Source organism: Rattus norvegicus, chromosome 11, assembly GCF_021556685.1.
Source record: "Rattus norvegicus strain SHRSP/BbbUtx chromosome 11, alternate assembly SHRSP_T2T, whole genome shotgun sequence".
NCBI classification, from domain to species: Eukaryota; Metazoa; Chordata; class Mammalia; order Rodentia; family Muridae; genus Rattus; species Rattus norvegicus.
Window position 1 is genome coordinate 22,458,280 of NC_141544.1, and position 26,800 is coordinate 22,485,079.

General features: G+C 37.6%; 1 protein-coding gene and 1 long non-coding RNA gene across 2 annotated transcripts in view; one reads left to right on the plus strand and one right to left on the minus strand.

Moving 5' to 3' along the window:
• Gbe1 (1,4-alpha-glucan branching enzyme 1) overlaps positions 1–26,800 on the plus strand; it is a 262,662-nt gene that overhangs the window by 141,033 nt on the left and 94,829 nt on the right.
• On the minus strand, positions 6,663–26,590 carry LOC102549549 (uncharacterized). The gene is made up of 3 exons (XR_015632892.1): positions 26,338–26,590; positions 9,539–9,801; positions 6,663–6,884 (listed from the first exon to the last, which is right to left on the minus strand). It is a non-coding gene; the product is annotated as an uncharacterized LOC102549549 (long non-coding RNA).

The following is a 26,800-nucleotide window of genomic DNA, read 5'->3' on the forward strand; positions in this document are numbered from 1 at the left end:
TAGAAAAGATTCTGCATCTCTGAGTGGCTGTCACAGTCAAGCTAATGATCATTAACCTCTTACAGTTCCTTGTGGATGCGAAATTAGTATAACTACATTCTATCATAACGGGTTCATAGTGTGACCACTACTAATGATATTCTAAGTGTATCCTAAGTTATTGGGCTTCCTCGAGAAGAAAAAGCAAATAGAAATTAATTTTCTTCTTCTATAATCATGATTATGTATAATAAAATGCCCCTTAGATCAGACAGTGTAAGATTTAGGTCTTGTTAACCTAATGATTCCTCTTCTATAAGGTTGGTGTGGAAGAAAATGCAGAAGGTCTTTGTTTACAGTATTTTTTAGTTTTCAAAGTTGGTCAATGATAATATAACGTATGGTTTTTCTTCCTATTCATTAATATGATGAATTATGTTGATTATCTTTGATGTCAAAGCAATCTTGCATTCATAACATAAGCTGATATAAATATAAATGCAAGTATTCTTAACATAATTTTAGCATATATGTACATAAGCAGTAAGATCATAACTAAAACAGTGCATAATGATAAATCTTAAATGGTTATTATACATTGATGTATTACTTAATAAGCATAAGACACAACCATAATAAGCAGTATGTTTAAAAACTAAGCATCCAGGACATGGATTAAAACGCCTAATGTTATATGTAACATACAGGTGAACCCAAAGTTTGTGTTCTATTATTAAGGAAACTATTTTTATTTAGGACATATGAATATCCTTCTTTGAGATGATTTAGGGCATTTGGCTCTCTTATTTTTAGGTTTAAAAATTTAAAAAATATCTGTAAATATTTTATGGTATGTCTTTGGAATGTAACCAATTTTGTCCCCATCAATTTATTTCCTTAGTTTATATCCTGATGGCACGTCCGTCCCTCCACCCCGCCCGGCAGTCCCCACTCACATGGCCCTCCCCATCTCCTATTCCCTTCTCATCTCTGGATGCTTAGATTTGACACATTGTTAACTGTGGTTGTATCATATGTCACATGTCAACTTTTCCACTCGTGACAACACATTGACACTTTCAACAGTTCACATTAAGAGAGTCTTTCCATTTTGAATTTTCGGATGGGGACTCACCATTTTGTAAGGAGAATGGCAGAATTAACTTATATACTCAAGTAACAAGGTGATACTTCATGGCTCACTTAGAGAGAGGTGCATGTTAGGACATGCTGCAAAATATATTTGATTAGGAAGCTCCCTTGAGTTTGAGAGCAATGAGAGATATATGCAAGGGTTTTCAAAGAAGAAAAGGAAGGGAGAATTGATGTAATTATATTATAATCCCAAAGAAAGAAAGAGAGAGTAAATCTCCTGTTATTCTATTCAACAAGGTCCTGTGTCTCATTTTATTTTCCTGCAGTCTACCAATCAAGATGTAAAACTCTTTTCTTTTTTCTTTTTATTGGATATTTTTTGATTTACATTTCAAATGTTATCTCCTTTCCCAGTTTCCTCTCCAAAAACACACTATCCCATTTCCTCCTCCCCCTGCTTCTATAAGGGCACTTCCCGACCCACCCATGCACTTGGTCCTACCTCCCCACACCCTCACCCTAACATTATCCTACACTGGGGCATCTAGCCTTGACAGGATCAATGTCCTCTCCTCCCATTTATGCCAGACGAAGCCATCCTCTGCCACATATGCAGCTGGAGCCATGAGTCCATCCCTATGTACTCTTGGGATGTTGATTTAATCCCTTGAAGCTCTAGGGAATCTGGTTGGTTGATACTGTTGTTCTTCCTGTGGGGTTGCAAACCCACCAGCTCCTTCAGTTCTTTCTTTAACCTCTCCTTGGAGACCCTGTACTCAGTCTAATGGTTGGCTGCTACCATTGGCCTCTGTATGTGTCAGGCTTTGGGAGACCCTCTCAGGAGACATCTATATCAGGCTCCTGTCAGCATGTACTGCTTGGTATCCAGAATTCTGTTTGGATTTGGTGGCTGCATATGGGCTGGATCCCCAGGTGTGTCAGTCTCTGGATGGCCTTTCCTTAATCTCTGCTCCACACTTTGTCTCTATATTTCTTTCTGTGAGTATTTTGTTCCCCCTTCTAAGAAGGACTGATGCATCCACACTTTCGTCTTCCTTCTTCTTGCGCTTCATGTAGTCCGCGGATTATATGTTGGGTAATCTGAGATTTTGGGCTAATATCCACTTATCAGTGAGTGCATACCATTTGTGTTCAGGATGATATTTTCTAGTTCCATCCATTAGCCTAAGAATTTCATACAGTCATTGTTTTCAATAGCTGAGTAGTACTCCATTGTGTAAATGTACCACGTTTTCTGGATCCATTCCTCTGATGAAGGACATCTGGGTTCTTTCCACCTTCTGGCTATTATAAATAAGGCTGCTATGAACATAGTGGAGCATGTATCCTTCTTGTATGTTGGAGCATCTCTTTTGGGTATATGCCCAAGAGAGGTATAGCTGGGTCCACAGGTAGTTCAATGTCCAATTTTCTGAGGAACCTCCAGACTGATTTCCAGAATGGTTGTACCAGTCTGCAATCCCACCAGCAATGGAGAAGTGTTCCTCTTTCTCCACATCCTCGCCAGCATCTGCTGTCACCTGAGCTTTTGATCTTAGCCATTCTGACTGGTATGAAATGGAATTTCAGGGTTGTTTTGATTTGCATTTCCGTGATGACTAAGGATCTTGAATATTTCTGTAGGGGTTTCTCTGCTACTCAATATTCCTTAGTTGAGAATTCTTTGTTTAGCTCTGTCCCCCATATTTAAAAAAGATTTATTATATATAAGTACACTGTAGCTGTCTTCAAAGACACTAGAAGAGGGCATCAGATATCATTACAGATGATTATGAGCCACCATGTGGTTGCTGGGATTTGAATTGGGACCTCTGGAAGAACAGTCAATGCTCTTAACTACTGAGACATCTCTCCAGCTCATTTCCCCCATTTTTTAATGGAGTTATTTGATTCTCTGGTATATTTTGGATATTAGCCCACTATCAGATGGAGGATTGGTAAAGATCTTTTCTAAATCTTTTGGTTGCCATTTTTTCCTAAAGACAGTGTCCTTTGTCTTACAGAAGTTTTGTAATTTTATGAGGTGCCATTTGTCGATTCTTGATCTTAGAGCATAAGCTGTTCATGTGCTGTTCAGGAAATTTTCTCCTGTGCCCATGTATTTGAGGTTCTTCCTCACTTTTTTTCTATTACTTTCAGTGTAGCTGGTATTATGTGGAGGTCCTCGATCCAATTGGACTTAAACTTTGTACAAGGACATAAGAATGGATCAACTTGCATTCTTCTACATGCTGACCTCCACTTGAACCAGCACCATTTGTTGAAAATGCTATCTTTTTTCCATTAGATGGTTTTAGCTCCATTGTCAAAGGTCAAGAGACCATAGGTGTGTGGCTTCATTTCTTTGTCTTCAATTCTATTCTATTGATTTACCTTCCTATCTCTGTACCAATACTATACAGTTTTTATCACCTTTGCTCTGTAATACAGCTTGAGGTCAGGGATGGTAATTCCCCCAGAAGTTGTTTTATTTTTGAGAATAATTTTCTCTAATGTGAAATTTTTGTTATTCCAAATGAATTTGCAAATTGCTCTTCTAACTCTATGAAAAATTGAGTTGGAATTTCAATGGGAATTGAATTGAATCTGTAGATTGCTTTTGGCAAAATGGTCATTTTTATTATATTAATCCTGTCAATCCATAAGCATGGGAGTTCTTTACATCTTTTGAGATCTTTGATTTCTTTCTTCAGTGATTCGAAGTTCTTGTCCTACAAATCTTTCACTTGCTTGGTTAAAGTCAGGCCAACATATTTTAGATTGTTTGTGACTAATGTGCCATTTACCTAATTCCTTTCTCAGTCTGTTTATTCTTTGATTAGAGGAAGGCTACTGATTGGTTTGAGTCAATTTTATATCAGCCACTTTGCTGAAGTTGTTATAAACTGTAGGAATTCTAAGGTGGAATTTTAAGGGCCACTTAATATACTATCATTTCATCTGCAAAGAGTGATATTTTGACTTCTTCCTTTTCAATTTGCATCCGTTTGGCCTCTTTCTGTGGTTAAATTGATCTGGCTAGAACTTTGCATTCTATAATGAATAGGTAGGCAGTCTTTCCTAGTCACTGATTTAGTGGGCTTGCTTCTAGTTTCTCTCCTTTTAATTTGATGATGGAAACTGGTTTGCTGTATATCGCTTTTACCATTTTAAGTATGGACCTTGAATTCCTTATCTTTCCAAGACTTTTAACCTGAAGACGTGTTAAATTTTGTCAAATGCTTTCTCAGCATCGAATGAGATGATCATGTGGTTTTCTTATTTGACATTGTTTATGTAGTGCATTACATTGATGGATTTCTGTGTATTTTGACCATCCCTGTATCTCTGGGATGAAGCCTCCTTTGTCAGAATAGATGATCGTTTTGATGTGTTCTTGGATTTGGTTTGTGAGAATTTTGTTTAGTAATTTGGCGTTGATATTTATAAGGGAAATTGGTCTGAAGTGCTCTTTCTTTGATGGATCTTTGTGTGGTTTGGGTATAAGTGTAATTGTGGCTTCATGGAACCAGTTGGGTAATGTTCCTTCTGTTTCTATTTTGTGGAATAGTTTAGACAGTATTGGTATTAACCCCATTTGTTCCTGGGCTTTTTTGGTTGTGAGATTTTAATCACTGCTTCCGTTTCTTTAGGGCATATGGAACTTTTTAAATGGTTTATCTGATCCTAATTTAACTTTGGTACCTGGTATCTGTCTAGAAAATTGTCCATTTCTTCCAGATTTTACAGTTTTGTTGAATATAGGCTTTTTAGGTAGGCTCTGATGATTTTTTGAATTTCCTAAGATTCTCTTGTTATGTCTTCATTTTCATTTTTGATTTTGTAAATTTAGATATTGTCTCTGTGCCCTCTGGTTAGTCTGGCTAAGGGTTTATTTATCTTGTTGATATTCTCAAAGAACCAGCTCCTGGTTTTGTTGATTCTTTGTATAGTTCTTTTTGTTTTTACTTGGTGGATTTCAGTCCTAAGTTTGATTATTTCCTGCAGGATGCTCTTCTTGGGTGTATTTGCTTCTTTCTGTTCTAGTGCTTTTAGATGTTTTGTCAAGCTGCTATTGTATGCTATGCCAGGTTTCATTTTGGAGACATTCAGAGCTATGAGTTTTCCTCTTAGCACTGCTGTCATTGAGTCCCATTGAGTTTGGGTATTTTGTGCCTTCATTTTCATTAAATTCTAGAAAGTCTTTAATTTCTTTCATTATTTCCTCCTTGACCAGGTTATCATTGAGTAGAGCATTGTTCAACTTCCATGTGTATGTGGACTTTCTTTCGTTGTTGTTATTGAAGACCAGCCGTAGTCTGTGGTGATCTGATAAGATACATGGGATTATTTCAGTCTTCTTGTATCTGTTGAGGCCTGTTTTGTAACCAATTATATTGTCAGTTTTGGAGAGGGTACCGTGAGGTATTGAGAAGAAGATATATATATATATATATATATATATATATATATATATATATATATGTTGTTTGTTTTAGGATGAGATGTTCAATAGAGACCTGTTAAATCCATTTGTTTCATAACTTCTGTTAGTTTCTCTATGTCCTTGTTTAGTCTCTGTTTCCATGCTCTGTCCATTGATGAGATTGGGTCATTGAATTCTACCACTATTAATGTGTGAGGTGCAGTGTGTTCCTTTCGCGTTAGTATAGTTTCTTTTATGTATGTAGGTGCCCTTGCATTTGGAGCATAGATATTCAGAATTGAGAGTTCATCTTGGTGAATTTTTCTTTTGTTGAGTATGAAGTGTCCTTCCTTGTCTGTTTTGATAACTTTTGGTTGAAAGTTGATTTTATTCAATAGTAGAATGGCCATTCCAAATTGTTTCTTTGGACCATTTGCTTGTAAAATTGTTTACCAGGCTTTTACTCTGTGGTAATGTCTGTCTTTTGTCATTGAGGTGTGTTTCTTGTAGGCAGCAAAATGCTGGGTCCTGTTCACATACCCAGTCTGTCTATATCTTTTTATTGAGGAATTGAGTTCATTGATATTGCCAGATACTGTGGACCAATGATTGTTCTTTCTTCTTAATTTTGTTGTTAGATTTCTGTTTGTGTGGCTATCTTTTGGGTTTGTTGCAAGAAGAGTATTTGTCATTCTTTTTATAGGGTGCAGTTTTCCTCCTTTTGTTGTAGTTTTCCATCTATTATCCTTTGTGTGGTTGGATTTTTGGAAAGATATTGTGTAAATTTTGTTTTGTCGTGTAATATCTTGGTTTCTCCATCTTTGGTGGATGGAGACATAGGCTGGAAACCAACTTGCAAACCATGTCTGCCAGAGTGCTGCTGTGCTTCCTGTAATGATGGTGATGTATTCAACATCTGAACTCCTAGCGATCTCCAATTAAATGGTTTCTTTTATAACAGTTGTCCTGGTCATTTTGTCTCAGAAGAATAGAAACACCAACTGTGACAGGGAATGCAATATGGGTGATTCCATTTCAGCTGACTGAAACGGTTTACTGAGAAGGTGTGAAGAATCATAGCTTAAAGGTTGGGTGGGAATGGGGCCTATATGACCTGGAAGAAACTACACTATTAAAAAAAATGAATAAACACCCAAAGCAAAAGGCTGGTAACCTATTTTTATGTATCATGAGCCTATAACCATAATGTACTTGCCCACTGTTGATCAGTTCAGGTCAAGAAATGGGTTGGTCATAGATTTTATAGTGACTGGAGATGTTCACATGTCAGGTAACAGGAATCTTGGTTTTGTCCGTTTTCCTCATCCCATCTCCAAAGGATCTTTCACTCCTTTTGTCATCAAAGGCCTGGTTTTTGGCCTTTCTGAAGATTAAACAAAAATTTGTTTCTAATGTGGGTAACGTACTACTAAAGTGGCACATAATTACTGCTCTGGAGAGGAATATGCTAAGGAGCTGACTGATACAGCGCACATAAAAACCTTTTATACATTAAACAAGGAGTAGCTAGAGAGATATGCATTTTTAGAATTAGCCCTTTTGTGATCAGTCCATTAATTTGCTCATTTGTTTACTTGACAGATTTACGCAGCATCTGTCATAATCTGTGCACTTTAGAAGTTGCAATTTTCAGGGTGTTTAGAATTTGTCACCAAATCCTAAAATATTTGTTTTTAATTTCTTGGGATAAACCAGAACTTGGATATATTTAATCGATGTGATGTAGCATATTTTAGACAGACAGATTCTGTTCCACCTGCTGGTCAGAACAATCCTGTGATTCCGCATAGTTAGCTTTCAGTGTAGTTTCAGCAAACGAACTGCCCCACAAAGGACTAAGACAACTACTAACTTATATCAGTAACTCATAGCTTAATTTTCATTGAAATTCATTAAAGTGCTAGTTAAATTCATTTTACACTAGTATTAATAGCATTTGAGACTATTTGGTGTCCGATAAAAATAACTTTACACCGTATAGAAGATTCACATCTAGTGTTTTTCTGCCCCTTTTCCTTTACTATTTATTCCTGTTGAAGTCTGAACCTCACTTGAGCTTGATTAAAGAAAACAGTTAAATCTACTCTTTCAAAGAAAGTCAAGTTACCTTCAAAACTCAGACAGACTAATTCTTCTTCATAGAAAAGATTAAGAAAGTTTCTCCATCAAGCTAACCTGTCTGGAATTGTGTTTGAATAGGAGAAATACAGCGTCTCTCCCAGGCTTCATGAGATTACACAGCCTAGCAGAAAGGTCTCTACTGATGCAGAGGCAGCAAAGGGTGAAGCTTTACCGTGTCGGGCTAACCTTTTCCCTGGTGTTATATGTCTCATTTACTCCTCACTCGTCTCCAACGTAGGTCCACAGGGATACCATGGGAGCAAATGAGCCTTTCAGGCTCACTCACCTGTAATATCTCCTTCCCAAATAGGAACTCTGTCAAAAGTAGGACAGTGTCATAAAACTAAAATGCTGCCCACTGTCCTGAAAGCAACTTTCAGCTTAAGACAAGGCATGTGCTTGTGAAAATAGTTTCAAGGCCTGTATTCAAGTGATTATCCATTTAAGTCAGGGAATTTTGTGGAGTATATAATAATAATGATATCTAGGGTTTTTTGTGACCTTTTTTTTTTAAACAAGCAGGTAAAAAGTAGGAAAAGAAATCAATTTTCCCCTGTTTTTATCTGCGTGTAACAGAACAACTTGTTTAAGCATGTCTATTTTCTGGAGTCTGGATTGCAGCTTTGAAGCTCTAAAGAGATATTTCATGGTTTTCTAGCTGAATGATTTCCTTAGTGTTCCAGGCAGATAAATAAACTGTGTTGTACTGAGTCGCTTACTTTCAGAAAATATAGGTTTCTCATAAATTTGAAAAGGTTCATAAATAATACGAAATTGTTCATTTTGAGTGCTTTCTCCTCCATTAATTTAGGTTAGTGACCAGAAATATTTTTTCTCTAATCTCTGGCTTCCCTAGATACATTTTGTAAGGTTGAAGGTTGTGTGCACCTCTGGACTTTTTTTTTTTCATTCATCCCTGTATATCTTTTTTTAATATTCATTTTTATTTTATTCATTTTGTTGCTGAAGGTACACATGTGAACAGGTGTACACATGTGCCATGGCATGTGTGGAGATCAGATAACAGTTGTGTCCTTTTACCATGTGCTTTCTGGGGATCAGACTTAGGTCAACAGGCTTCTTCCCGTACCTCTTCTCCTCACTCTTCCTCTCCAATGCCTTAGACATCTTATTGGCCTTCTCTTGACTCATTCCTGGGCCTATCTTTGCTTCTTTAGTTTCTTTAACTAGTAGCCTCCCATGCATTTCATTACCCCTTTATATATTACAACCCTTCTTCCTCCAAGTACCTGACAAAAGTAGGTGTTTGCTTAAGAAAGCCTTTTAAAAAGTCTGCATGTAAAAGTACTAGTAAAATTTGGGACCTGTTATAGCTAGCTAGCATCCTCTCTCAGTACTTCAGGTGACAAAACACCAAGGCCTTGTTTTTTAGCATTGTGTTGGGGCTAGCAATGGAGACTGGCTAGCTGTCCAGGTGGGCTCATCTTGGACATGATGAAGCTAATCATATTGCTTGAGTGTTTTTAACTTTGTATTATTGGGTGTTTTTGTATATCCCTGACCATCTGATATAAGATAACTTCTCCAGACCCCTATTGTTCCCTATCCCTTCCTGATTCTTTAACATCGTGATGAAAACTGTATAAGACTATGGGCATATAATTATTGGTGATTTTGTTCATATTTTCAGTAGAGCATTTGCGCCTATATATGTTGAACCTGAAGGTTAAGGGTTTGTCCATAGTGCTTATGTTTCATTTAAGTTGGACATAATATTTTATTGACTCTCTTTTTCTGCTTCTCTTGCATAGTTTTTGCCAGCATGACTTATGGTGGTGTTACGAATTAACTTTGTAAGGATATCTTTTGTGTGTGTACGCATTTCCCATGTGGGCCCCGGTGCACATGCTGAAGACAAAGGTGGATGTCACATACTTTCCTTTGTTTCTCCTTATTGCTCTGGGATACGTCTGTCACTGAGATGGGATCCTGTTATTTCACCTCGGTTACCTGGCTAGCGAGCTGTCAGGAGTGATGTGTCTCTACCTGCCAGTGCTGGGATCTTGTGTACATGTAACTGTGCTTAGTTTTGGTGTGGCTTCTGGGGACTCAACTAAGGTCCTTCTCCTTACAGAGCTTGCGTTCTTCCCCACGAAGTCATATCACCATCCTTTCTTTGGTTGATTTATTCTTTACAGCTGGAATGAATGAAAAGAAGAAAAGGGGACTTTTATTCCAAATAGTAGGAACAGTGCAATAATATATATGAAAACAATTAATTTGGTAAAGATGTACCATAATGTAATGTTATGGCTGCTGGTTTGGTTATCTTTATCCCACAGGTTGAACCAAGCATGGTTTACACCTGAATCTTGGTTTCCTCTGTGAGAGATCATAAGGATGATATTTTTTTATGTGCCATGGGACTACATAAAATAATGTATCTTAAGATGTCTAACCAAGGAATAATATATATATATATATATACATATATATATATATATATTATAGTGGAGTTGTGCTTTCAGACATTTGCTAAACACAGCAGGTTGCGTGGGGAAGCATGGCCAGCTCTTGCCTTTTCGCAACTTGGGACAAACAGTCCTGGTTTGAGTTCCTTGCTGCTAGCAAGTGCCAGTCAGGATTTTCCATGAGAACACATGGTCTCATTTAGCCTCACTTTTCACTTAAGAAAAGTCAAAAACACACTCTTTAAATGAGTTCCCTCCATTTTTAATGTCACACACTTAGAATTTTGAGATCATTATTAATACAAAGGAATTTTTTTTGTATAAAATTGATAAAATTCCCAGCACAATAGGCCTATCTTTGGACTCCAGTGTGTGCTTTGGGTCACAGGATTATATGATTCTCCCAGACTTCCAATTAAATTATAAGGAGTCAAATGTGGTGAAGCTGATAATAATTTATGGCTTAACTATAGTATTGTAGCTCAATTCCATTGTGTCAGGAAGGAAAATATTATAAACCTAAACTAGCAGAACCTCATCGCTGAGCCAACTCTCAATACTGCTTGATTTTAGTAAATGAGTAAATGAACTTTCTCTTTACATCAACCGGAAACCACCTAGGAGCCTGTCCAAGACATCTACAGTTAACGTTGATTCACTTTGAAACTTTCAGTACTGTACATCAAAGTTGAAAAACTTTTATTTTATTTTAAATGTGGATATTGATTTGCAGACAGTGTCTACTGTTAGCATCAGCCCCCATTCAACCAAAATAGGTTTTTTTTAATTTGTAATTAGATCATTTTCGTACCTCATAATGTTGTAAAGATTCATTGACACAAATATCGTAGACTCTAAGTTATGCTCAGGATGTCACCGTGGAAATCATCCTGTTGTCAGACTTATAAGCCACCTTAGTCCTGGGATGCATTATTAAAGTTATAAATGCAAGAAATGGCATGTTTTCATAACATCAAAGCTTGCGACACAATGGCAGTGGGTCTTTGTCCATGGAGGTCTGATGCTTTTAAGGTATGAGAAGTTCTTCTAGGTGGCGGCTCAAAGTGAGAATCAGTTGTTGAAATGACCGATTGTGACCCCCAGCTAATAGTATTGAGTAGTGGCCTCTGAGAGCAGTGGGAAAGGGAAAACCTATCAAGGTTAGAAAGCAGAACTGACAGCACAGCACAGCCAGGCCACTTAGGTGCTGCAGCAAACAGTTCTGCAGGTTGCAATTGTCCCTCTGGGCATCATTAGACCACAGCGTTGGATAATAATTGATCATAACGAACCTGAGTCACTATAAAACTCAAAATTGTTTTCAAAATTTGTACATAAGGTGCCAAGAAAAGATTAAATGCAATTTAAAAGCACCTGTAGTTAGATTGTTTAATGTTTTAAGTGTGATGTTAATGATCTAAAGTCAGCGTTTGCTCACTCGTTTTTTCTATCCCGAAACGCAGGACATGCTAGGCCAGCATTCTACCAGCAAGCTGCATCTTCAACTCTGCTATCCAGTTTCAGTAAGGATTTCTATAAAGGGTTTATTTCCCTGGACTAATTTATTCTGAATTGTGGAATAAATGAGGCATCCTTGTGCTATATTTAAATATTTTCAGGTCTTGAAGTCATTTTATGAGTTAGTTTTGAGTTAGTTTCTTACTTTGCACTGGAAGTCAGATGTTTTTTAGGATCCTATTTTCTTTGAATTAAGGTCTTTCTATGTATGCCAGGGTAGCTCTGAATTTCCTATGCACCTCTAATGACCTAAACTCAGTGGATTTCTTCTTTAGCCTTCAAATCCCAAGATTAAAAGAGTGTATCACTGTGGTTGGATTTAGAATGCTGTAGTATTTCTCTCTGTTCTAATTGAAAGCATGTTTTGTATTGTCAAAGCATTTACTATAAATAAAAAAAAATCTGACTTCCCAATAATGGGATTGGGTGATAACTTTAAGATGGGATTCTTACCGAAACAAACCAACAAACAAGTCTGTTCTATTTTTATTTTTATTTTTATTTTTGGAGCTGTGGACCAAACGTTCCCAGGGCCTTGCGCTTGCTAGGGTCTGCTTTATTCTTATGGGGTGCTCTTCCGGATTTCTCTGATGATGGCTGTCGTCCACACTGCGAAGTATTTCTGTGTATTATACATTTTTTTTAACCCAGTAAAGCACTCGTTCCTGAGCTGTGTGTTGCTATTTGATGAGATGTTATTAGCAGTTACCTTGTAATTCCTTACCATTGATTTGACAGAGCAGTAGTTTCTCCTTTCCATCATCTGCTCTCGGTTGTTTGCCTAATTCGTGTGGTTATATCTGAAGGATTATTAGAAATACCCTTTCCAGGAGTAAACCTTATGGCAAGAGAATTCAGGGACTTTCATGAAAGCTTGTAGCACACCGAGAAATCAATGAGTTCATGCAGCAAACCCCTCCATGTCATAAAGTGGGTGAGAGAAGCTCACAGGGCCCCCAGCATGGAACATGGTTCTGTTGCTTCACTGCTGGGCTGCAGGCTCAGGAAAATTGTATGTGAGGTTTACATGAAATTAGTGTAAAATGGAGACCCACTGGTCCTGCTGAGGCAGTGATGTGACACTGCTTAAGATAAATATATGCAAGTGGCATGACAAAAATTAATTAGTAGCTGTGTTAAGGTATAAGGTTAAGGGTAAAGTGAGCAGAACAGTTATATTTTCCTCACCAACTATGGTTACTCAAATAATTCTTTTCAATATTTAAGCTATACAAAAATATATTTGTATATCTTATTTTTTCATATTTACATATACATGCATGTATATATGTATATTTAAAAGTAAATTATTTACACTGGAAATATGAATCTATACACTTTTGTTGTTCCAATCATGCTTAACTTGTGCAGTAGTGAAATTGGGTGTCAGTCCTTGAATTTCAATTCATAGTAATATAAAAAGCATTTACGAATCCATTTCAGTAGTCACCCTAACCTCCTGCTAAGGGCTTAGTAGCTCCGTGTGCATTGTGTTGTGTGACACATTAGTACGTTTGAGCAAGTACCCTGAAGGCTTTTGTGGTAATGGCTTTGTAATTGATTAGATTGGGTAAATACACATCAATTTATTGAGCTAGTTGAATGAAATGCCATTTTATTTTTCAATAAATTTACTAGCAGTGGACTCAGAGCACGAAAGTGTGTGCTTTATAAAACACTACATTTCAATTTCTCAGGAAATGGATGATAAACATATAACGTGAGCAAAAATGTCCACTGACATTTATTAACCCTTAGCCTCCAGCAGTTTTATGGAACAGCCAGTATAATAAACACCGATTTGTCAGTCAGCAAACATATAAATTTAATTGTTTTGGCATTCTATTTTTCTCTGGCAAATGACCCAGACATATGTGATTCAGAAAGAATGATTCAGTCATTCTGGTTAAACAGGAAATAATTTACCAACACACTCTGCTTCAAGTAATATAACAGCACTTGTTCTTCCTCGTGCATATTTAAAAAGTTCGGGATTTCATTGAGGGGATGTATAGCCTAGATAAATAATGAAAAATGATTTTTATGAATTTTAAAGACCTATTATGCATTTGCATTTTATAAATATGGTAGAATCATAGGGAAACTGTGATGGCAGTAATGGAGAAAAGATTACTAATGTGGCATGTAATTTGCTTAGTATTTTTTCCCTCAGTTTCTTCCCAAATGGTGATATGACTTAAGAAGTTTTCAGGTTTTCCAGAGCTCTTGCATTTGTGTTGAATTCCACAATGTTCCGTGTGGCATCACCCTCTCCACATCTCTCATATGCTCTGTCTTCTTGGACCCACCACTTCCTCCGCAACGAATTCATTCATACAGAAGTTCGAACCCTCTGTGATAGACCCCATTATCTAGATGGTAAACACACGGCTCACATCGTCAGCAAATCAAAATCGGATGAGTTTGATGCTCAAAATGCAGGATAAAGTAGCGGAGGTTGGCTTACTGATAGCTGAAGACACAGGTAATTAGCTGTCTGAGCTGAATGTATAGAATTGTCACTAGATATCTCTGCAAGGATAATCCCTGCCTATCTGTGACCTAAGGACGAAAGTGACATGAATTCTTGTGCACGTGTATGTTTTCCTTAAAATACTGGTTAACATGGTGCATACATAGAACTATTGTGAAGTCTTTAAAATTTGTCCTTTCTTGTATTTTAATTCTTACAATTAGACTTTATTGCTGTTGCTGTGAACTCAAATCTGTTTCTCTTACAGTCTATAACCATAAATTCATTTCACTGTTAACAATTATTATAATTTTACTTTGAAGTTATTTTTTCTACTTTTTCTACTTTAGTATTTAATTCTTTTTATTTATTTATTTTTTTATTGGATTTTTTTATTTTTATTTCAAATGTTATTCCCTTTCCCGGTGTCCCAGACATAAGTCCCCTATCCCATCCCCCTTCCCTTCTTCTATAAGGGTGTTCCCCCTCCAACTACCCACCCCTTCCCACCCTCCTGACATTCCCCTATACTGGGGTGGGGTTCATCCTTGGAAGGATCAAGATCTTCTCCTTCCATTGGTGCCCAACAAGGCCATCATCTGCTACATATGCAGCTGGAGCCATGGATCAGTCTTTGGGTAGTGGTTTAGTCCCTGGGAGCTCTGGTTTGTTGGCATTGTTGTTCATATGGGGTCTCAAGCCCCTTGAGCTCTTTCAGTCATTTCTCTAATTCCTCCAATGGGGATCCCATCCTCACCCACATGGGTATACAGCCCATATACATACAGCCACCAAACCCAGACAATATTGCTGATGCCAAGAAGTGCTTGCTGACAGGAGCCTGATATGGCTATCTCATGAGAGGCTCTGCCAGAGCATGTCAAATACAGAGGTGAATGCTAGAATTTATTTTTCATATCTGGACTTCATCTTTGTTTTCTGCTGAAGCTGTCCCCACTCTCTGGTTTCATATATTCACATATATATTTAGTGAATAGTTGGATTGTGTTACTTTGAATCGAATTCCTTTACTTTTCTCATGTACACAAAATAAGAATGTAGCCTTCAGCAAGGCAAGTATCATATCTGTCTTGTTTCCTATTTTATCTCTCAGACTCAGGTAGGCCTTAGCATGTTCATATACAGATTTGAGGCATGAATAAATATGTAGGTACATTTACACTCTCCAGTCCTCCCAGTTAGAATATAGACCTTAGCAATCTTTTTTTTTTTTTTTTTTTTTTTTTTCCGGAGCTGGGGACCGAACCCAGGGCCTTGCGCTTCCTAGGTAAGCGCTCTACCACTGAGCTAAATCCCCAGCCCAGACCTTAGCAATCTTACAGTATTATTTTTAGGGAGCTTCTCAGTGTCTGTCAGAAAGTACCTCTCCAATGTGTATTCATCTGAGTATACATGAAATTCATTACTTCTATGACTTGATACTCCTTGAATAGCTGAGTTTCTTTCTTTCCAGTTAGAGAAAATGGAACTCCAGCTCATTTGTGTCATAACCATAGCATCTGGGTTCATCACAGCTCCTTGTTCTATGTAGCTGCTTAGAAAATGGCTTCCACAAGAAGAAAAAAAAAAAAAGCTTATCATCCTGTCCACACAAAGAATCTTCAGTGCCCCGAGAAATTTAGATATCTTTGAATTTATAGAAATCTTTACACTTTTTCACTGAAATAGGTTTTAGAATATTTTGTTAGTTTACATTTAAAATTTTATGACTTATTAAGTTTGTTTTTTGACAGTTTGCTTATACATGCTTGCTAATACACACTTGTTTTCAGGTGTGTAGTCACTGAGTTTGACCCAGATCATCTGCCTTAGTATGGGTAGGAAATGATCTATCGGAGTCTGATAGGTTCTTCAGTGAGAACACAACTAAAGCAATGACTGTCCCATTCCAAGAACCGCCAGTACACAGTACTTTAGCAAGGAAGGGAAGGCAGGGTCCCATGAGCCCCTCCAGAATCCATTTTAAGCATTAATGGCTTGGTTCTGTGTTGGCCCATTGTAGGCAGCCACAGTGGCTAAACTTATGAGTACCTTGGGTCTGCCATTCCCCCAAATCAGTATTCATGGCCTCTGCCCTTTCCTCATGCTTCATATGTTCTTTCTGTCTTCTCTTCAGCAATGATTCCCAAACCCTAGTGGTGATAGTATGTCCTACTTTGGACTTGGCCCTCAGCTGTCACTTATTCTCTGAGCGATAAGCAGTCAGTCATGTCTGTGGTCTCTGATAATCACTGCAAAGAGAGGCCTCTTTGATGAATAAAGTTAGGGGAGTCTTCAACGATTGTAAACATAAATGCCTTTGTTTGGTGCATGGCAGTTTAGCGAAACCACAGCAGAAAGTTTGTCACTAAGATCTAAGACTAGTCACCCATGAGTGCTTAAATACCAAGTATGAATTCCTTCTTGTGAAGCAGGCTTCAAAGTCAATCAGAGAATAGTTGATTATTCATGAACTGATTAATGGATAATCAAATGAGACATATATACATAGCTAAATTTCATTCTGTAGTAAGCAATGCAGTTATAAAATATGCAGATAAATGGAACTAAAATAAAATGGTACTGAGTAAAGTTACTCAAACAAACAAATGTAAAAATCATATATTTACATATATATGTATATATATATTCACATCCACCTTTAGATTTGCGTGCTTAATCTATAGTGCCTTTGTAAATAAGGGAACTATGGAGAAGGTGTTGTGGAATGGGAGCTAGTGGACATGATTACATGAAAACAGTAAAATCTGCAGGATTGGAAAGTTTAAGAAAGAATTAGGGATAGAAAATATATGTGTATAAAAATCCTCTGTAGTCTGCCTTTTGAAGGCGCATCTTAGGATCAGGGTTTTAGGAACAAATATTAATGCCAAAGAAGTTTATTTATGATAATAATATATTAAAGATAAACAGATGCACTAGTGAACAAAATTTGAATATTGTGTACTTGAAGTTTCTAGAAACTGAATTTTATAACAAAAGAAAACAGATAAGCCATCCACCCTTAGATCCCTGTGATCGAGTGAGAAAAATAGAGACTATGAAATCAAATTTCAGATGAGGATGAGAAAAATAGTGAATTTGAAACCAACTCTCTCATGAAGATGAATATCAGGAAGGGACTAAAACTGTCAGCTTTAGCCGGGATCGTGGTGCATGTCTTGGGTTTTAGGACTTGGGTGACAGAAACAGAAGGACTTTGAAGGCTGAGACTCGTAGGTGGCACAGCAAGATTTTGTTATCAAGCAAAGAGAGTGTTATCCAGAGAGCATATAGTGTGTGTGTGTGTGTGTGTGTGTGTGTGTGTGTATAAACAGCCAGGGAGATGTGAAGAAGTAAAGAAAGAATTTCTCTTTGCCAAAGCACTTGTCAATTGTCAGACCATGAAGCCCCATAGGCCCTTGGAAGGAGTTTGTGTAATCTTCTGTTTTACTGTTTATCTGTTTGATGGCAAACTGTTTCAGCAGCTTTTTTAATGCTTGAAAGTTGTTAATTTACTGAAAAGATACTGCTGCTTACTATGTAAAAAATTAAGAGGCAGGGGAATATTGCGTAGATATAGAAAAGATGAGCATGTTAAAGAGACTTTCATTTGCCCGTTTCATTTTGGTGTCTTAAGTCTGTGTATTAACATCAATTTATGTTAAGAATTTGATTAAAAACTGCAAAACATTTCAAAAGTGGTCTGGAGAACCCTGCAGAATAACTGTTTATGTATGAGACGAGGGGAGAAATGACAGCAGGTAGTAAATTAAGGCTGTCATTTGCCCTTCCATCTGATTTTGTTGTTCTTGTTTGTTTGTTTGATAAATAAAATGCACAAAAGCAAGCACTTGGGTTGAAAAAAATCTAAGTCCACTCAGTTGAGGGGGACTGAAGAATTGTCCTCCAATAGGGTAGAAATTTGTTTCAGTGAAGGAATAAGGTGACAGTCTTGATTGGTTTTCAGGAATTGGGACCAAGGAAATTGCATTTAGTGGTGTGTGAATGGGATTTCTGTAGGAGTAGGAGAATGTCCGATGGCGGGAAGCTCCAGTAGACTGTTGTTTTGTTGGAATTTGGTGTTTGGAGCAGTCTTACATAAAGATTCACAAAGCTGTTACTTTGCATAAATCACACCCATGACTTCTTTATAGCCAGGAGAAGGATAATTTTTGGAGTCATTTAGTAAATGTTTCAATGGCCATCTGCTTCTCATTTCCCTTAAGGTTTCATAAAATACAATACCAATAAATAGCAACAAAAGCAACCATAAGTTTTCAGGTCAAATCTGTTAAATACTATTAATTAATAAGCCACAGCAAGAAGTATAATTAACTAAAAACTAAGGCTGGAATACAATTGGTTCAAACATACTCACTTCATCAAATTCTTCATAGTGTTGCCCGATTAGAGCTTTCTAAAATGTGAATTTGATGTGCATCTCACAAGTGTGAACCATTCAGGGTAGACTATGGCCTGTGGCAGTTGTTTTCCAAGCAGAATCATGTGTAGCTCTGATAAACATGGCCTGACATCTGCTGTGTCCTCTTGTCCTTCAGGTTATCTTCCCTCTACACACTGTGTCTAGTTCGATAGCTTTTTTCGTGTTTGGTTTTGGTTTTTACTGCCAGAGACAAATATAGGTTCCAAAGTCATGCAAATACAGTTTCACATGGCAATTCCTCCATGTGGAAAACAGTCAGTATTTTAGAGATAAAATGCTATTCTTACTATTTGTAGACCAAGACCAATGCTTCAGTTGCTTGGATGGTGTAGAAAGAAGATTGCATGGTGTTGTGCATTAAAACAGACTGTTGGCAACAAAGGGAAAAAAACTGGGGATGTGTGAGTTAAGTGAGCGTTGTACATTATCGGGAGATGAATGGGTGTGTGTTTGTGCATATGCCCTGTGTGATAGCTTGTATATGCTTGACCCAGGGAGTGGGAGTATTAGAAGGTGTGGTCTTGCTGGAGTAGGTGTATCACTGTGGGTATGGGCTTTAAGACCCTCATCCTCGCTGCCCTGGAAGCCAGTCTTCTGTTTGCCTTTGGAACATGTGGAAGTCTCAGCTCTTCCTACACTATACCTGCCTGGATGCTGCCATGTTCCTACCTTGATGATAATGGACTGAACCTCTGAATCTGTAAGTCAACCCCAATTAAATCTTATCTTTATAAGAATTGCCTTGGTCATGGTGTCTGTTCAAAGCAGTAAAACCCTAACTAAGATAATCTATGTGTTTGAATTTGGGCCAAAAGCAACACTATAGGAAATCCTCATCTTTGCCCCCTCCCCTGCAGAGTTGATATTTTTTTAATAAAGCAGTATAAGTTCTCCTTCAAGATCCATGGCTTCAGTTGACGTGCATCTCAGTACCAGACATGATATCCTTTTATTGAGTGAGATTTATGTCAAATTAGAGAGATGCCTGCCACTTATAAAATAGGCCTGTCACTACTGTATCCTCTAGGTTATCAGGCCACTCTGATCATAGTTGTGGTTCACATGTCTCAGAACAGCCTGGATCTGTTGATCACTTCTCTGCTTTGGAACCTTGTGTGGTACCTTCTGGAACCATGAAAGCTAATCCTCAGGGAAGAGGCCTTTAGGTCAGTTCTAGCTCTGGGTCTCTAAATGTGCCTCTGAAGTGCATGGCGTCTTCAGCAATACAAAATTAGAACTTACTTTACATCTCTTATGGGAACCAAGACCAATAGTAATAGTCTGTACAATTCTTGGAAGTCTCTTGGACAACCCTGACCAACAACTCAAAAGAGAGCTTCTTATGCTTCTTAAGGATGTTTATTAGATGGTCTTTGGTTCTTGGCAGAACACAGGGCAGCTAAGAAAAGCCTACTTAAACTATATATGTATATTTACACATTAATTTGTATGCACTAAATTTTTTTAGGTAGATAGTTAATAGTGTGACTCTTTATGACTCAGACACATCCTTCTTACCTTCCTTCTAAATTTATCTGTTCCTGTTTTTTTTTTTTTTTTTTTTTTTGGAGTTTGCAAATCTTTTATTTTTTTTTTTTTTTTTTTTTTTTTTTTTTTTTTTATTAACTTGAGTATTTCTTATATACATTTCGAGTGTTATTCCCTTTCCCGGTTTCCGGGCAAACATACCCCTCCCCCCTCCACTTCCTTATGGGTGTTCCCCTCCCAACCCTCCCCCCATTGCCGCCCTCCCCCCATAGACTAGTTCACTGTGGGTTCAGTCTTAGCAGGACCCAGGGCTTCCCCTTCCACTGGTGCTCTTACTAGGATATTCATTGCTACCTATGGGGTCAGAGTCCAGGGTCAGTCCATGTATAGTCTTTAGGTAGTGGCTTAGTCCCTGGAAGCTCTGGTTGCTTGGCATTGTTGTACTTTTGGGGTCTCGAGCCCCTTCAAGCTCTTCCAGTTCTTTCTCTGATTCCTTCAATAGGGGACCTATTCTCAGTTCAGTGGTTTGCTGCTGGCATTCGCCTCTATATTTGCTGTATTCTGGCTGTGTCTCTCAGGAGCGATCTACATCCGGCTCCTGTCGGTCTGCACTTCTTTGCTTCATCCATCTTGTCTAATTGGGTGGCTGTATATGTATGGGCCACATGTGGGGCAGGCTCTGAATGGGTGTTCCTTCAGTCTCTGTTTTAATCTTTGCCTCTCCCTTCCCTGCCAAGGGTATTCTTTTTCCTCATTTAAAGAAGGAGTGAAGCATTCACATTTTGATCATCCGTCTTGAGTTTCGTTTGTTCTAGGGATCTAGGGTAATTCAAGCATTTGGGCTAATAGCCACTTATCAATGAGTGCATACCATGTATGTCTTTCTGTGATTGGGTTAGCTCACTCAGGATGATATTTTCCAGTTCCAACCATTTGCCTACGAATTTCATAAACTCGTTGTTTTTGATAGCTGAGTAATATTCCATTGTGTAGATGTACCACATTTTCTGTATCCATTCCTCTGTTGAAGGGCATCTGGGTTCTTTCCAGCTTCTGGCTATTATAAATAAGGCTGCGATGAACATAGTGGAGCACGTGTCTCTTTTATATGTTGAGGCATCTTTTGGGTATATGCCCAAGAGAGGTATAGCTGGATCATCAGGCAGTTCAATGTCCAATTTTCTGAGGAACCTCCAGACTGATTTCCAGAATGGTTTTACCAGTCTGCAATCCCACCAAAAATGGAGGAGTGTTCCTCTTTCTCCACATCCTCGCCAGCATCTGCTGTCACCTGAGTTTTTGATCTTAGCCAATCGCACTGGTGTGAGGTGAAATCTCAGGGTTGTTTTGATTTGCATTTCCCTTATGACTAAAGATGTTGAACATTTCTTTAGGTGTTTCTCAGCCATTCGGCATTCCTCAGCTGTGAATTCTTTGTTTAGCTCTGAACCCCATTTTTTAATAGGGTTATTTGTTTCCCTGCGGTCTAACTTCTTGAGTTCTTTGTATATTTTGGAAATAAGGCCTCTATCTGTTGTAGGATTGGTAAAGATCTTTTCCCAATCTGTTGGTTGCCGTTTTGTCCTAACCACAGTGTCCTTTGCCTTACAGAAGCTTTGCAGTTTTATGAGATCCCATTTGTCGATTCTTGATCTTAGAGCATAAGCCATTGGTGTTTTGTTCAGGAAATTTTTTCCAGTGCCCATGTGTTCCAGATGCTTCCCTAGTTTTTCTTCTATTAGTTTGAGTGTTGTTCCTGTTTTCTAGTTAGAACTCCTCCACATTTTTTTTTTCTGATCAGATCACCCAGACTCTATTATTTCCATCTCTCCTGCTTCTCTATCCCTACCTCCCTGCCACGGTCCTGTTTTCTTTCCTGGTTTGTGCAGTTACTCCAGAGTACATACTCACAACTGAAGATTGGTTAGAGTTAAGAGCATCCTATGAGAGACACTATATGACATTTGTCTTTCTGGGTTTGTGTTATCTCACTAAATATGATCTTTTCTATACTTCTAGTCCCTTTAATTTACCTGCAAAGTTCATGGCTTTCTTTTCGTTAACAGTGGAATGGTATTGCATAATGTATATATATCACATTTTCATTTGAAATTTGTGAGTGGAAGGATATTTAATTCTTTCTCATTTCTCAGAGTGGAAGGGTATTTAGTTTTCCCCATTTCCTAGCTCTTGTGATAGAGCACCAATGAAACTGGCTGAGGAAGTTTCTGAGGAGCAGGTTGTAGAGTCTTTTGTCATATGCCAAGCAGTCCTAGAGCTGGGTCAATAGGTAGTTTTGTAATGGTTTTAGCTGTTGTTTTAAGCATTTTGAGAATTCTCCATGTTAATTTCCATAGTGGCCTTACCAGTTTACCGAAGTTCTATCTAAGGGAATGAGGCTTTCTATTCCCCACATGCCCCTCCAGCTTGTTGGTTAACTTGTTGACTTTGCCATTCTGAGAGTAGATGAAATTGTAAATTTATTTTAATTTGTACTTGCCTAATTGCTTACGGATAATGAATATTTTTAGTTATTTTATATGCATTGGTTCTTTTTGTTAGTTTGTTTGAATTTTTTCTTCCTTTTTTTTTTTCTGTTAATTTTGAGAACTTGTTTCAGGTCCCACGTTCATTTTTCAAGTGGACCACTCTTTTTTTTTTCTTAAGTTCTTTATATATATTCTGGAATCCTCTGGCAGATTTAGAGATGACAAAGTTTCCCTGTTATCCTGTAGGTTTCTTCTTTACCTAGATAATTTTTTTTAGATATTCAGAAGCTTTACAGATTTTAAAAATGATTTATTTATTTTATGTATATTATTGTTCTATCTAGATGCCAGAATAGAGCATCAGTTCCCATTAGAGTTGGTTGTGAGCCACTATATGGTTGCGGGAATTGAACCTCTGGAAGAACAGTCAGTGCTCTTAATTGCTTGGCCAGCTCTCCGGCCCAGCTTTACAGTTTTATAAAGTCCTACTGACCTTAATTGGCCTTAAGTCTTGGACAAATATAATCAATCCTATTGAAAAAGTTCTTCCTTCTACCTATATCATGGAGGATACTATGTTATCTTCTAGCAGCTTATGGTTTCATGTCTAGGTCCTTTGATCCATTTGGAGTTAGTTTTTGTGCAGGGTGATAAAGATCTAATTTTATTCTTCTGCATATGGATATCCAGTTTGCCCAGTAAAAAGGGGTTGAACATGCTTTCTTTTAGTCGATTCTTGCTGAGGCTTAGAAATTAGTTTTGGTATAGGCAGGGGTGGCTAGACAAAGCCTAGGAATTGAATGAGGGACCTGTCTGTATCTAACAGTGTAGGTACCTTGGGTGGATCATGGAGACATTGATCAGGGCCCTGGATGAAGATATCTGCCTGGAAGGAGGATTAGGTGTCAATTTTTTTTCGTTTTTTTGAAAATATGTTCACAGTTCTATGGTGTCATAAGTATTACAATCTATTAAATCATTGCTACATATTATTCAGTTTTAATTTATTCAAGTCCTGAGTTTCTAAGTAAAAATTAAGTATAAGAAATATTTATTTTTAATAACCAACTGTAGAATATAGTCTAGTTTGTCCAAAGTATGAAGACATTTAGTTCATAAATTAAGAGCATTTCATGTTGATGCCATTTTATTATTATGCTTTCTAACTAACCATGCAAAAGTTTTTTTTTCCCCTGAGAGACTCATTTAAAGGCAGTATAACAAAAAACTTTATTTTGAATACAACATGCTGTTTTCTTTTCTCATATTAAAATGCATTTTAAAATGTCAAAATAAACAGACAATGCTAAATTTACTTCTCTTGATCATGTTTGAGAAATGATAACTCTACTTTAATTAGTCTCTAAAGAATTTTTAAATGTGACTGTCTCTAACCTAGAGGATAATTTTTAAATAATTATGTTTATAGTTATCTCCTTTAAAATTTTATTTAGTCTTATATACTGTCATTAGTTTATTGACTTATGTTACCTATACTTGAAGTGATGAATTTGGTGATTTGTAAATTTTATCATTATATTTTTAAATTGATTAACATATAAAAGTGCCAAAATTAATTTAATTTACAATTTATGTTAATATGAAAATACCAAATGATACATTTAAATTCTAAAATAATCTAATTGTTTACTTTAGTTCATTAGGATAGCCATAACATTATCGAACCATCTGCACATGGGAATTTAAATCCCTCTATTCTGTTTTTAGAATAAGTGGATTGAGCATAAGGCCTGGTACCAATGTGTTTGTTTTAAGTAGAAAAATAATAGAGCATTCTCCTAGAATTTATGTATTTGTAGATACAGTTTAAAGACCATTTGGGTCCAGTTCATGTAGACTGAGATAACATGAAGAATGCAGGTTCTATGGAATGAATGCTTTAAGTACATGTGAGCTGTTGCTGTGCCATTGTTAAGATTCAGTTTCTCATTGAGTATTTAATAATGTAACAAGGAGTGCTTCAGACTTCAGCATTATTGGTTTGCTAAGTTAGGAAACCCCTCCTGAAAAATAGACAAATGGAACTTTTCTGATCCTTGCGTGAGATGACAAAATGATAAGTGTGACTTTTTAAATTTGTTTTGCATCAAAATAGCATTTGTAAATGGTGTCTTACTTATTTATATTTCGGCCACCCTCATTTCTTACTCCATGTTACTTCTTTCTGTGAGACACAATCTTTACCAGTCTAAGTGTTGTCTCATCCTAGGAAATTCAGATTCAAGACATCAGAAGGCCCTCAGTGACATAGCCGAGGCTATTCCTTTGTTGATCCTCTCTATTTCACCACATCTAAGAACATTTCAGTAGATTGAAACTGATCTCAGGAGTTAGTCCTTCATGTGTGTGCGCAAGCCCCTCCATGATAAAATTCCGTGTTACATTTAGGGTCCCTCGGCTTGGTACCTGTGGAAGTCTGTAATGAGGACTACTCCCCCCACCAGTGGGTCTTCCAGAATTATTATGCAGGATTGCTTCCATTTTCAGACAATTTCCATCTTCCCTCGATTGTTTTTCTTTTTGCCATAGATGTTTATAATTTTCTATTCATAACAAATTTGAAATTATCTATATTTCTTTTCTTTTTTGCCTTATCTAAATGTCTTTGGCATCTGTACTAGATGCTTTGTTTACAGATTTCAAAGCAGCTTTTGTAGTAGACTATAAATGTCTGCTTATTTACTTTATCTCTATTTTTGTCAGAATGTTTTTGGGATAGAACTCCTTTTTTTTTTTTACACTAGTTATTTTATTTCAAATGTTGCCACACTTCCCAGTTTCCCCTCCACAAATCTCTTACCCCATTCCTCACTCCCCACAGCTTTTATGAGGGTGCTTTCCCACCCAATTCCCCTGTCTCACCACTCTAGCATTCTTGTATGCTGGGGCATTGAGCCTTCACAGGACCAAGGGCCTCTCCTCCCATTGATGCCAGATAAGTCCATCCTCTACTACATATGCAGCTGGAGCCGTGGGGTCTCTCCATGTATATTATTTTGTTGGTGGGAGCTCTGGGGATCTGGTTGGTTGATATTGTTGTTCTTCCTATGGGGTTGCAAACCCCTTCAGCTCCTTCCCCTAACTCTTCCACTGGGGTCCCTGTGCTCAGTCTGATAGTTGTCTGCAAGCTTCTGCATCTGTATTGGTCAGGCTTAGAAGAGCCTCTCAGGAGACATCCATATCAGGCTCCTGTTGGCAAGCACTTCTTGGCATCAGCCATAGTGACTGAGTTTGTTATCTGCTTATTGATGGATCCCAAAGTGGGGCAGTCTCTGAATGGCCTTTATCCTTTTTCAATGTTAGGGTTCGAATACAATGTAATGTTCAATGTCAGGGTGCAATATACCAGAAAGTACTAACTTTTCATAGGTTGAGTCAGAAATTTCTTAGCCACTGCCTCATGTAGAGACATATCATCATGTTGGGTTTTGTATTTTATGCTTAAAATACAATTTGTATTACAGTACTTGCCATATGCTTATATTTGCTGGTGGTCTGTCTTCTGAAGAGTGTTGTACAAATGGATTGGAAAAGTCCTTCTTCAGTGGGGATACATTGTAATTATTATTGAAAGGAATGTAAAGACTACTTTTCAATTTTTTCAAAACCTCAGTATATGCTTAGATTCTGTTAAATGAATGACTTAATTTAACTTGATTCCTTGAGACCGTCACTGGATTCTGTCTCCCACCCCAATCTGAATGAGATTGGTGTTGTGGTAAGATTAAAAGGGAACATTTTCTATCAGTTCCAGCCTTGCTCCTCCTCCTCCCTCCTTTCAGAATCTTTGTCCCCGCCCCACTCTCTACCGTCCAATCATATATCACCTTGACATCAAGAGCGGGTGAGGGGGAGGCGCACCACTTTTAGGCTGTTAACAAGCGATGCTGTGAAACTGCCAGGGCTCTTCATCCAGTGCGTCCAGTTCACACTGTATCAAAAACCATCTGGTCACCGCTGGCCCCTGGGGCACTCAGTGGTAGCCACTGAAGAGAAAGGATCTTCTCATGGGCAGCCATTGCAGTCACAGGTGTTATCAGCAAACCCCCAGAGCTTTGGAGACATCGTGGCTCCTGCTCTTAAATACCACTGTGATGTGACAATGTTCCAGAGTTCTCTGGGTCACAACCAAAAATTTGTCTCTAAAAAGACCACTCTTTTTTTTTTTAAAAAAAAAATGACATAAAACCTTCAGTTTATCTAAATCATTTTTTTCTTGCTTTAATAAGATCATGAAGCTTCAAAGAATTATTTTTTCTTGTGAAGTGTTTATAAATTATTAAAAACAAA